We start from the raw sequence: 14,227 nt of genomic DNA, 5'->3' as shown, positions 1-14,227 counted from the left end.
GATGTATTGGAAGGATACTAGAGAGCTAACAGAATGATGTGAGCGCCGAATCACCAGGCATATGGAAGAGCAAGAAACAAGAACACTCAAGAAATGTCAGCAACAAAATCATGGACTTCCTTTCTAGGAATGGGAATTTTAAGCTTTCTTGACCATGAGCAACAGGACGCACATTTATGTTGTCCTGTTGGTGTGACATGACTTTCCTTCTAAAAGGAGCCCTGTGGCTATACTGTGTTCGTTAGATTGCTGCAGGAGGACACCAGTGGAGGCAGAACTGCCATTTGGAAGGATGTCCCATGAATCCAGGTAAAGAACATTTGCATCCTGAACGACCATCGTGTCAACAAGATGGAGAGACCACCTGCAATTCAGAGGGGCTTGGGAGGAACACCTTCTAGGCTGGATGAGTGATTGGATGAGGAAGGTCACCCAGTGAAGGAACTGGGGTGGATGCCTGGGTGTCCAGGAGAACGGATGGTGCTTCCACTCACTGAGAGAGACTGGAGGGGAACAGTCTTGGAAGGGCTGGGCAAAGAAAATGAGATTAGTACCAGATGGGTTGAGTGTCAGGTACCTCTGCCTTGTCAGAGAGCAGCCCAGTCATGAAAGGCCACTGACCCCCTAACTTTCTTTTTCTTTTTTTAAATAAATTTAGTTTTGCCTCCATTGGGTGTTTGTTGCTGCGTGCAGGCTTTCTCTAGTTGCAGCGAACGGGGGCTACTCTTCGTTGCAGTGCGTGGGTTTCTCGTTGCAGTGGCTTCTCTTGTTGCGAAGCATGGGCTCTAAGCACGCGGGCTTCAGTAGTTGTGGCACATGGGCTTAAGGTGCTCCGCTGAATGTGGGATCTTCCTGGAACAGGGCTCGAACCCATGTCCCCTGTGTTGGCAGGGAAGCCCGACCCCCTAAATTTGGATGACGATTAACCAAGCTCCATTGCCCAGGTAAAAGAACACATGAAGCAACTTACTTATGCATTTTTCACTTGTAAGAACGAAATCCCAAGACTGATCATTTCTTTTCACACTTGTTGTCTGGAATTAGGGTTAACTGCTTCCAGGTGAGAAATGGCACATTGGTCCAGTGGCAAATGATTTTATCTGGGGTCTGTAGAAAAACGATGCACTCTGTACTCAGCATAATATCTCAGTAAGAAACCCACCGTATCATTAAACTAATTGGACATTAAAACATCAAGGAACTCGGCAGCATGAGGGAAATCTCTGCAGTCATGGAACAGTTCTGTATCTTCATTGTGGTCATGGTTACACGAATATACACGTGTGATAAACCTGTGAACTAGGCACACACATGCGCACACATAGAGATATGTGTAAAACTAGCGAAATCTGAATAAAGTCAGTGGATTGTACCTACGTCAGTTTTCTGGTTTTGAAATTTCCAGATTTTGGATTGTCAAAACCTACATCAGTTTTCTAGTTATGTACATGTAGCCACGTGAGCATCGGGGAAAACGGGGTGATGGGGACACTGCGCCTCTTTGTACTCTTTTTGAAACTTCCTCTGAATCTATAATTGCTCCTCAATAAAAATTTTTTAATTAAGAAACTTTAAATTTGGAGAGAAAATAGAGCAAGATTTTTTTAAGTCTGCACAAGATATCATTTGAGGTCTTTTTTACTCACCATGCAGTATAGGTAGGAATATTGCCGAATCAGATGAGTCTGGTTTCAGCCATGCTTGAAACCCAAACTATCCAACTCATCTTAGCCTCAGATATTCTGAATCCTCTACATTTTCACCAACTGTCAGAATCATTTAGGTCTCCTTTCCATGGTACTGTGGTTCCCTCCAGTGCTCTCATTGTTCCGTTCCCTCGTTGAGTAGGAATAAAAAGATAAGCTGACGATTTCCTCTGACTTCTCTGCTCTCCCATCTTGACTCCTTTCACTATTAACAAAGGAATAGATGTAGGAAGAAATTAAAAAAAATAACAAAGGAAAAGCAATATGGTAGTTTGCTACGTGATGTCTCGGGGAAGGTGAGGACATACATACTGCTGTTGGCAGTGTTCAGCTACAGAGCAATGCTCAAGTAAGTTAGGACTAGGAAAAATAATTTGATCAAAAGTCAACATTATTTGCCACATGGAAAGCATTAAGATAATGTATGTAAAGATTTCGGCCAATCCGCAGAAGATAAGGATGGACACTCATTTCTTCTTTGATGTATAAAAACTGGAACTTTTAACAACATTTGTGGTCACTCAAGGAAGAATTGGAGAGGTAGCTTGCTCCCTTCTCTCCAGTCTTCCGGAAGGACTTACCTTGGATGGTACGGCTGGAGCGAAGAAAGCCCTTCTCGCCTGTCCGGCACTTGCTTGCTCTCACTTGGAGCTGCCTGTGGACAAGTGAAGCCTGCAGTCCTTCACTACAAGTATGAGGAAGAAGTCTCAAACCCCATGGTCAGCCCGCAACTGATAGGGAAGTTCAGTTTGGGGTAGGGGGATAGGAAACCATAACCTTACATGGAATCCAAATGGCGCTCTGCAACCCAGCTTCCCTATACAGTAAGTCCCCCACGTACGAACGAGTTCCATTCCGAGAGCGAGTTTATAAGTCCAATTTGTTCGTAAGGCCAACAAAATTAGCCTAGGTACCCAACCAGCACAATCAGCTATATAGTGCTGTGCCGTAATAGGTTTGTAATACTTTTCACACAAATAATACATAAAAACAAACAAACACAAAAAATAAAACATTTTCAAGTTTACAGTACAGTACCTTGAAAGTACAGTAGTACAGTACAACAGCTGGCATCCAGGGGCTGGCATCGAGTGAACAGGCAAGAAGAGTTACTGACTGGAGGAGGGAGAGGAGGTGGGAGATGGTAGAGGTGAAGGGTCATCAGCAATAGGAGACGGAGGGCAAGCTGCAATTTCACGTTTGCATCTTTGAAAGTTGGCGACTTGAAGGTTCGTATGTAAAGAGGCTACTGGATTGACTCCTTACCTTTGCCAACTAAAAAAAAATGCACAACCTAAAAGATAAGAGTTATGTTTTATTCGGTGGACATTCTTAGGACTTCAAGCCCAGGAGACAACATCTCAGATAGTGCTGAGAGAACTGTTCCCAAGAGGAAGGTGGGGGAAGCCAGGGTATATAGGAGTTTTTGCACCAACACCAGCTAGGCGGAACATCAAAGGATTACTGTTAATAAAAGAAAACCAGACATCTCAAGTTAAGGAATTTAGTGCTTTTCTATGTATGGGACGATGCAAGAGGCTGGGCTCATTGAAATCATTCCTTTGATACACACCTTAGCTCTCTGGGGCCAGCATCCTGTGTTTTCTCATCCTGAGTTTCCTTAAGCTGCCTTAACCATCGGCTGCTGCAGTCTGATGGCTGCTAGGTGGTAGGTAGCCTTTGTTTCCTTGCTGAGTTCCCTCAGGGCTCACCTTCGGGGTAGCTGTAATGGAATGGCTTGACTGGCTGCAACCGCCTTTGTTTATTGCTATGGCTATGCTATGCTATGTTTTGTTTGTTTATTTCTCACCTTTCTGGTATTTATTTTTCTGCAGCTTCAGAACTGAAGCTAGAGTAGGCTGTGCTTGATCAACCCCTTGAAACTTAGTAGCAGTTTCTGTTATTAATGGCCCTGTTACCAAATGAGTAGGTGGGCAAGAGAAAGAGAAAGAGAAAATAATAACTCTTGACCAACTCTTATCTTCTCAGATGACTTTTCTTGAGTTATTAAACTGTTTAAGTAAAAGCAGAGCTAAAAAATGAAATATTCAGAAAGTCAGGTTGTTGGTCCTAGTTTTTGTATTGAAATTCTTCCAGTTACTTTCAGACGACTAGTTTACTGAAAAGCATTTACTTGTTCTTTTGTACAAATGTGTCTTTCGTGGTTGCTATAAATTTCTGCAGCACCACAAGCCTGAAGTTTAATTCGTATCAGATGCAACCCTCGACTGAATCTTATAATTTATTTAAATGTTGTTTAAACTGTGAAGGTCCAAGCGATTTCCCCTCAAATTACTTCCTTATACTTCTAACCAAGCTTCTCGTTTGGGGTTTGGAACATCAAGAGAGACCTCCTGTGGATCATTTAACAACTGTAATTTGCTGTTCCTCTAAACCAGCCTTCCAGGGTTAGGTAATCATGTCACCTTTGTGAGTTAGCTAGTGATTCTGATCTGGTGAGGTGGGGACTTTAATTGAATGTTTAATGCCATGTGCAAAATGAAAGTGATTACAGACTAGATCTTGGCATTGCCAAAAGGAAAAAAAAAACATATCCAATTCAAAGCATTTCAAGAAGGAAAGACAGCTTAGAAAGAAGCAGCTTTGTTTTGCCATGGAAAGGTTCACATCTTATTAGAAGAGTCATATTGGGAATTATAGGCTCCAATGTCACGTATTTCCCTCAAGTCAAAAATCTAAATTTAATCAAACTCTCCTGAACAAGACCAGATACCTAACTTAAAAAAAATACACATTTTTTATTGTGAACTGTAACATACATACATACAGAATAATTCACATAAATGTGAATAATGTTGAATTCGCCACCCAGATCAATATCAAGAACTTTTTCATTTCCCTTCAAATCCTCCTCTCTCATCTATCATGTTACTGTTGTTTGATAACTGCTCACTCTGCTATCCTGACTAGATAATCCAAACTGTAGTATTTGTATGTCTAGAAGTATTTATAAATAACCATAACTCTTAGAAGACCTTCCAGTTGGGCATGGAATACTACATCGCGAGTAATTTTCACTCAACACGGCTCCATGGTCTGTGGCATCTCTTTTGCTGTTAAGCGTCAGCTATCTGATGGCCATTCCTTAGTACAAAATATCTTTTCTTCCTAGTAATTTGAGAAAACGTTATCAGCTCTGAGCTGTGGTTTCACTGTGGTGCATCTAAATCTGGAATTTTGTTTGTACATTTATGCTGTTTGGTCCATATGCGTTCTTTCAGTCTGAGGAGCTCAAAATTTCCTTCCTCTCTGGAAATAATTAGCCATGATCTTATTTACCTTTGCCTCTTCCCCATTCTACTGTAGTACATGGAGCTTTTCAGTATCTTCTTTACATTTCTTCTCTTTTTTATCTCTCTATCTCTCTGTGCTACAGTATTATTGATTTCCCCAATTCTACCGTACCAATCTCTAATTTCCTCACCAATTTTTTCCAGTTTACTGTGTTTTTCATTTATTCAGGCTTTTATTTCAATAAGTATAATTTTTCTTTTCCAAATTTGAGATTGGTCCTTTATCCATATTGATTTTGATTCCTAACTACAATTTAAAATTTTTATCTATTCTTGTCAGGTATGTATTCTCCAATTTGTTAGATTTCCGGCTTCCTTCTGAGGTACTTGATTTCTGTATGTGCTTTTTGTAAAGTTTGTCTGCTTACTTGGCATAGGGGTTATATTTTCCTTTTTTCTTCCAGAGAAAGGAATCGCCTTTCTCTGTTTTTCAGTTTCATGATACCCTCAGGCAGACCCTCCAGAGACCGCAACTCCTAGGAAGCCTGGGTTCTCACCCTAAGAACACATTGCATCTCAGAACGTGGAACTAGCGAGCAGCAAAAACATTCAGATCCTGGTAAGATAGGTGTCTGTCTGCTTTCTCCCTAAATTATAGACAGGTAACTACTTTCTGGCTGTCATCCCAGGTAGGCAGAGCATCTGAGCTTTCTTTCACGGATGAGGAGATATAATCATAGCCCTGATCTCATGGGGATGCTTTGCCCTGGTCTCCAGCCCCATGTTGGGCCATTAGAGCCCATTCCTCCCAGGGTTGAGGTCATGGCCCCTGCTCACTCCTTCTTTGTGCCTGTGCATCTACTGGTCCAGCCCCTACTCACCTCTTTGTGCTTCCTCTCCCCTCATGTTTGACAGACTTTCTCTTACTCTTGACTCCCTGACATTGACTGGAACGTGGCGGTCTCCTCCTGTCCTGTCTCCCTCACCAAGACCTCCTAAGCTCCTTAAAGTTTCCTCTTCCTCCATATTCCTGCAAAATTTGGTAGCTTTGCTGGACTCTCCTCGGAGTGAGCTCATCCTTCTTCCCTAGAGTGTCCGTGTTTCCACGTGACGTTCAACAGTACAAATTCTTCTCCTGACCTCCAGACCCCATGTGATCGTCTCAGGGGGACCCCTTGGCACCTCCTAATTTATACCCCAAACCCAGACTCATCACTTCTCCATTAATGGCATCTCCAAGTTCTGCGTTTCACATTTCAGTGGATGGCTGGCCATCCAAGACAAAAACGCATCCTTGACCTCCTCATGTGACCTGTCACCTAAACCTAACCAGCGCTCTCTCCTGGAACTCGAATAGCTTCTGTTCTTCCTTCTCCACCACCACTGAGACCATAAAAATCCCTCACCCGGACACCTGCAGCGGTCTCGGTGCCGGGCGTGCTATCAGGGTGAGACTGCACACCTGGTCACGCTCTCCCTGGTACCATCTTCTTCTCCCCACCTTCTGAACCGCTGCTACTCTCGTCTTCCTAAAGCGTGGTCCAAATTCTCAAACATGTCCCCTTTGACTATTAGATGAAAAATGATATTAGCACAGACTAATGGCTCTTCATGATCTGCTCTCGCCCCCCAGGACCCCTCTCGTGGTTCCTGATGCTTTAGCAACACTGACACTCACCCTAGCTCCCACGCCTTTGCACACACGTCCTTGGACCGGGTATGTCTACTTCCTCACCCTTTTGTCTGACTGGAAAAACTTCTACTCTTTCGAGAATCACCTGATCTTTGAAGTCTTCCCTGATTCCTTCAGTCCAAGGGATGTTCTTCTAAGTGCCTGCCAACTGCATCACGTACCTGCACGAGGTGTTTGCCCTCTGCTGGTCCTTGAGCTCCCCAAGGGTACAGCTCGGTTTTTTCTGTTGCTGGAGGGACCTACAGCCAGGAGGTCACGTGTCCCATATGACTCTGGTGCCCACGGGGTCCTGTTCCTCGGCTTCCAGGCTGGGTCCCAGCGGTGCTGGAGGCCACTATCGCCATGCAGTAAGCTGACTATGAAGGCATTGGACAAAGCCCTTAGATGCACTGCAGTGGCTGTCCTCCTAGAAACCCATGGCCCCCAGGTGCACTCACAGCTGGCTGGTTGACACACCCAGAGAAGGATGTTTGAGGAATCAGCATCAATCAGAATGGGGATCAAGAGGCCTGGGGTCCAAGGCTTACATACAAAGTTTCTCAGCAGCCTAGACTGGGGGGAGGGATTAAAGCACTTCTAACCAGTCTGCGGTGATTTCTTACACATTCTAGAATGGGACCTCCACACTCTGGAGCTGCAAGAAATGGGATGAAGTTAATAGGGACAGGGTAACCCTGGAACTCATGGCAAAAGCACCTGCCAACTCCACCCATAGCCAGAGAGCTGGTTAGCTAACTACAAAGACTGCGGTGGACTGGGTGGTTACATTGAGTCCCAAGCTCGGTGTGGCTGCCCATTGACCTGGCCCCAGAGATCTCATCCAGTCTAAGGCATCATTCCTTGAAGAACAGGCTCAGAGGAAGAGGCGAAGGCCCAGCCCCCGCTGTATAAGTCAGATCCCAGGGGGCCCAGACATCACTGCTCACCGATGCCCTTGAAGAGCCCTGTGCCCACTGGACCACATCACATCCTTTCTTGGCACCTACACCTGAGGTACTTACCAGGTGCCGGTGCCTTCCTAACCATTTCTTTCCATTATCTATTTAATCTTTAAAACAACCCTAAGAAGTAGGAACTTTTATTTGAATTTGAACTTTGGAGAAGATGGTGCTTGGCCCGAGGTAACAGAGCTGGTGAATTGAGGGTTCCGATCGAGACGCTCTGATGCCAAAACTCACTTTCACCGCCACTGAAAACTGGAACTCCAGGGCTGGGAAAACTATGCTACAGCTCATGCCTGCAGGCTCTGAGGTCTACTCCCACAGTAGAACAGTTTTCTTCGAGCATTCTTGAGAGTCCTAAGAGTGGAATTCATTCCAGAGAACAGGTGAAGAAGACCACAACACCCAGGGACTTTCAGTAGGACCTCCAGCCTGGCTTGGAAACCTACAGAAGTCTTCCTACAGGGCTGACCGCACACCACGGTGGGGTCACTTTTGAGAGAATTCCCATCTGCTCTTGAAAAGCCAGCTGGAAAGTCTGTGTTCAGATGGAGAAAGTCTTATCAAAGGGAGGCAAAGTCCAGAGACCCCAAAAGGCTCCCTGAGCCTGATCAGAGGAATTCCTGTCATGTCCCCTTCTGCAGGCTGACCTCAGGGGACTCGTCCTCCCAAGTTTCTTATGTCCAGCCCCCTCACTGCTCCCTCACAGTGACCTCTGGACTCATAGCAGCCATAAAAAGGAATGAAGTTGAACTATTTTTAGTGAGGCGGATGGACCCAGAGTCTGTCATACAGAGTGAAGTAAGTCAGAAAGAGGAAAACAAACATCATACGCTAACACATATATATGGAATCTAAAAAAAACGGTACTGATGAACCTAGTGGCAGGTCAGGAATAAAGACGCAGAGGTAGAGAACGGACTTGAGGACACAGCGGGGGAAGGGTAAGCTGGGACCAAGTGAGAGAGTGGCATGGACATATATACACTACCAAATGTAAAATAGATAGCTAGTGGGAAGCAGCTGCATAGCACAGGGAGATCAGCTCGGTGCTTTGTGACCACCTAGAGGGGTGAGATAGGGAGGGTGGGAGGGAGATGCAAGAGGGAGGGGATATGGGGATATATGTCTACGTACAGCTGATTCACTTTGTTATACAGCAGAAACTAACACAACGTTGTAAAGCAATTATACTCCAATTATTTTCCAATGTGAAAAAAAAAGTGAAAAAAAAATTTGTGGAAAAAAAAAAAAAAAGATGTGAAAAAAAAAATGTTCAAGACATTTCCAGTGGCTTCCACTGCTGACTGAGACCAACTCAGCATCAGCTGGTGCAAGGAATTTGCAGCTGACTCACTTTGCTGTTCTTTTTTCAGTCCAAACAGTTTCACGGCAACTCTATTAATACATATGACAGCGCACGGGCCTGAACAGCTCAGAACCTTCCCAGGCCACCTCTCCTACGGGGGAACTTCGGTTGGCAGGAGACCAGGTGGGGTCGGGGTCACGTGGCAAAGCCACGACCTACTTGGTGTCTGGCCAAGCTGGGGACCTGGGCGGTGGAGGCCACCTGCCCTCCTGTTACTGTGACAATTCGGGACAGCTGAGAGCTGCCACTGAACAAGTCTGCTCTGAGCCTCTTTCTCATGTGATCCCTGTCTAAAGCTGAGTCATAAAGTAAATATGGCGAGAAGGATTAAGATTGGTTGGTAAAGATTTCTATCATCAAAGAAATTGACTTCCCTGTTGCTTAGACTAAAGGGGGTGCTTAGAAGATAATATCAGGATCTTAGCTACTTAGTTTATTTATTTATTTATTTTTTAATTTTTATTATTTTTAATTTTTTAATTTTTTATTTTTTTTATTAGTTTCTGCTTTATAACAAAGTGAATCAGTCATACATATACATCTGTTCCCACATCCCTTCCCTCATGCATCTCCCTCCCTCCCACCCTCCCCATCCCACCCCTCCAGGCGGTCACAAAGCACCGAGCTGATCTCCCTGTGCTCTACGGCTGCTTCCCACTATCTATCTACCTTACGTTTGGTAGTGTATATATGTCCATGCCTCTCTTTCACTTTGTCACAGCTTATCCTTCCCCCTCCCCTACTTAGTTTATTTTATATAAACTTGTATTTATGTCATCTGTTAGGTGTACTCTGAACAGTTTATTTCAAAATATAATGTTATCCACTCTCTGGTATTTTCTCAGTCAGTTTTGAGTTCCTGGGTAAATAAATATCTTCAGCTATCTGTAGACACAAGTTTGAATTGTATTTTTACTTGTATGATTAGCATTTTTCCATGTAAATAAAACAAAAACCTCATGAGAAATATTTAAGGGGTGTCCATTTCCTGGCTGTAGGATTTACTTCCCTTTCTCTTTTCGGGGCGTTTCAATGGTTGTCATGGCTTTGGCTATTCATGTCATTTATTTCTTCAACGAACATCAAATACCAGCTCTTCTCCTGGCACCTCACTTGGCGCTGGCGATTGGGTGGTGAACAAAATGCACTCACACTCTGCTCTCCCAGGGCCGACGTTTCAGCAGAGACAGACATGGAACAATCACACACACACACACACACACACACACACACACACACACAGTCAGGAACTGCAATAACTCCAGTGAAGGAGACACCTAGGAGGTTATAAAAGCACATGATTGGGGTCTGGTATAAACTGTTGGGAAGGGAGGTTTCAGGGGAGAAGTCTTCTCTAAAGCAAGGATGCTAAGCTGGGCTGGATGGGCAGGATGGGTGTGTGTGTGTGTGTGTGTGAAAGACGGGAGGGATAGAAGGCTGGTGACAAGATCAGGGTGTGGTCTTATCCAGGCTGAGTTGATGTCCCCGGAGACAGCCTCCTGGCGATGTCGGGAGGGCTGTTAGATGTCTGGTCTGCACTGGTGCAGATGTGCTGGCCCACAGATGGAGTGAAGCCTGAGTGTGCAAGAGCTCGGCGGGCCGATGAGGATAGAGGACGTGCCCAACGCAATTTTTCTCCCTGTTGTAGGTGTTTTGCCTTCTTGCCTGATGTACGTTTGCCCAGAGCTTCATTTGTAATCCTTCACCCTTCTTTTGCTTTAAGTGTGCCTTTTTTTTTTTTTTTGCGGTATGCAGGCCTCTCACCGCTGTGGCCTCTCCTGTTGCGGAGCACAGGCTCCAGACACTCAGGCTCAGGGGCCATGGCTCACGGGCCCAGCCGCTCCATGGCATGTGGGATCTTCCTGGACCGGGGGCACGAACCCGTGTGCCCTGCATCGGCAGGTGAACTCTCAACCACTGCGCCACCAGGGAAGCCCCAAAGTGTGCCTTTTATATGCAGAAAATTGCTATTCCCCTCCCCCCAAACATGTCTCATTTTTAAAATTCTGGAACTCGAACAATTCTCTCCCACTTGTTCTTGCTCTGTGGTGTCACACTTTCTCTCTTTGGAGGCCCATCGTTGTTCCCTTCATTTCCCATCTTTTAGAAATATATATATATATGTTTCCTTTTTATTGTATTTGGAAGAAGAGACATTCTGTTCTTAATCCACTTAGCCTCTACTTTAGGCTTATAAAAATTGTGTTTAGGGGCTTCCCTGGTGGCGCAGTGGTTGAGAATCCGCCTGCCGATGCAGGGGACACGGGTTCGTGCCCCGGTCCAGAAAGATCCCACGTGTCGCGGAGCAGCTAGGCCCGTGAGCCATGGCCACTGAGCCTGCACGTCCGGAGCCTGTGCTCCGCAGCGGGAGAGGCCACAACGGTGAGAGGCCCGCGTACCGCAAAAAAAAAAAAAAAAAAAAAAAAAAAAAAAAAAAAAATTGTGTTTATACCCATCTTCCTTTAATTATCAGAGTAAAAAACAAAACAAAACAGTCACAATAACTCTGGGAAGAATTAGCCACCCTTTACTTTCATACCCTGATTTTGTGAATATAATCTGAGGTGACAAACCTAGAGTATTATTACAATACCATGTTTTGCTTATTTGCCTTAGAAGTTGTTTGCAAAAATTGTTTAGGGTGTTTACGTTCAGATTGACAACAGGATTTCCATTCATCTCCTGTGCTTCTCACTACAAGTTCATTAACAGACAGCAGACGTTCCTCCCAGCCTATGAGGGTCTTCTATTATCTTAGGTCCCCAGACTCTTGTGAATTCTCTCTGTCTCTGTCTCTCTCCATCTCTCTCTGTCTCCCCTTCCCTTCCAGCCCTAATAACCTTCATGTGTGTACTGTGTGCTCCCTCTAGTGGTGTAACTGAGCACCTTCTCTCTGAGAGCAGAGTCCCACTCAGGGCTGATTCTTGTCACCGCGTGGGCCTCCTGGCCACTTGTTCCCCTGCCTTACCAAAGGATGCTGTCTGCACCTGCACTCTGGGTGAGTCTGAAGAATGAAAAACACACTGGAGAATGTCAAGATCAAGGGAGCTGTTAGGATGGAGTCTTCCAAGAGAGGATTTGTGGATTATATACATCTGCATGTGTCTTTGACCTTAAAACTCTATTACTTTTTCATTGCCCTCTTCCACTCTAATTATACTTATCTTTGCAAGTGTATTATGCTTGGCTTTGAACTTTGACATCTTGCACTCTCAAATGATTTAGCTAATCTTCATAATCCTGTTAAAAATAACCATAATTTATATCACTTGTTCAAACATATAAAGATTGAGTACTCAATTCAAATTCCCCTGATTCACTTACAGCATTTTAAACCCAGGAAAATGAGAGTAATTTCTTTGTACTGCCATTTAAAATTTTAAGATGTTAGCTTGAACTTGCCCTGTGAAGCTGTTCTGTAAGTCAGCTTAAGAATTCTGCTTTCTGAGGCGTATGTGAGCAAGTTTATTTCTAGTTTAAGCCTCTCACACCCAGGATAGCAATCCTACCAGTGATACAAAGTTGCAGAAGTTTAGGTTAAAATGCTTTATATCTTTTTGTCTCAGACATGTTTGTGAGGATAAAATAATTAAGACCAAGTCTTTAAGGGTGTTTCACACCTGCATTTTGGAAAAAAATAAAACTACATTATATTGACTCATACCGAGGAAATAAGGGAATCTTACAGTTGAAGCAAAGGTCCCGAGGTCCACCTTCCAAAAGAGTGATTCCTCTGACAGCATCCCTGACAGATGGCAACAAGACCTCAACCAAACCTGTTAGCATACTTCGGCTTGCAAGAAACAAAACGCAACTATGTCTTAGCAGTGGGGGACCCATCAGTGCGCAGCCCCATCTCCTTCTGCGGTCCGCGAGGGGTCGGGCAGAGAAGCCAATTGAGTAGTGAGCTGTGTGCATTGCTGGGAACCCTGGCCAACCTTCCTGGGGGCCCAGGAGCGCAAGCTCTCCTCCCTTCAGCCCATGGTCCCCCCAGAACATGAGCCAGTGATTCGAATAAGTGACATACGGATATGAAACTGCTTATTTCTTTTGCGACCAACCCAGAACCTACCAGAGGCAACCGGAGAAGCTCAAGCCAACTGTCCTGAGAAGCCATGGAGCCCGCAGGATCATGAAGCCCTTCTCTGATGAGCCATTTTCTTCTCCAAAGCATCCTTCTTGCTGCGGCAAGGGCTCTTCCCAGGTTCCCTGAGACACAGCTAACTTGGCACCCTCTTAATAAATGGTCCTTCATTTGCACGTGTTTTTGCTCAGCTCTGATGCTATTGTCATAATGTGGGGGGCTGTGGCCAGGGCAGGGAGGTGGACGTGAGCCTGCAGTTTCACTGTGCCTCCTCTAGCGGTTGGCAGAATTCAGATCTGCCTGTTTTCTCTCTCCCGCCTCAAAAGGTCAGCTTCTCTCTCTTCAAGATCTGTCTGATCGGCATATTTCCTCCCACAGTTAACAACTTAATTCCTTGATACCTTCCACTCTTCCTTCCGATCAATACTCCCCAGTCAGAAATAATCACTAAACGCCCAGAGGTGATGAGCTTCGAGCAAGCTCTGGTCAAGCAGCCCGGTGACCATGGTGGCTGTGCTGTGCAAACATCGACCAAGCTCTTCCCAACGGCAAGGGTCAGTCATCTTTCCCGGGACCATTTAGATGCCCAAATGCAAACTGGAGTTTGCTGGGGAAGGAGGGGGTGTAAGTGCTGGGGAGGCATCCGCAAAACCCACTCTACCTCCCCCTTCTAGAAAATTTCCAGTGATGAAAACCTCTCTGCCTTAGAAGGTGGCTACCTACCCCATGGTTGCTTGGCTCTCATTGGCACAGGCTTGGGAACCTGCCTTCCTGGTTTCAAATCCCAGCTCCACCACTTAGCAGCTCATGATGCTGGGTACCTTACTTAACCGCTCTGGCCTCAGTTACCCCTTCTGTAAAATGGGAATAACAATAGTTCCCACCTCATAGCATTGCTGAGAGAATTAAGTGAGGTAACATATGTAAAGCCCTACTCAGTAAACCGCTGTCTTTGCTGATATTCATCCTCAAATGTTCCTCCTTCTCCCCTGCTGTCATTAATTCTGTTTCCGTTACTTGGAAAGACACAGGATCCATCTCCCCTGTCACCCACATTTCAGGCATCTGAAGGCAGCTCACCAACCCCCAGCAGTCTTCTCCAGGCCAGATCCACTGCTTCTTCAACTTTTCTTGAGATCTTTTCACTCCTCACACTGCCCTTCCCTTACCCATTGACCCC

The sequence above is a fragment of the Mesoplodon bidens genome (genome assembly GCF_964165515.1).
Source record: "Mesoplodon bidens genome assembly, chromosome: 8".
Lineage (NCBI taxonomy): Eukaryota > Metazoa > Chordata > Mammalia > Artiodactyla > Ziphiidae > Mesoplodon > Mesoplodon bidens.
The sequence above is the reverse complement of the archived record's forward strand: the minus strand, read 5'-3'. Positions refer to the sequence as shown.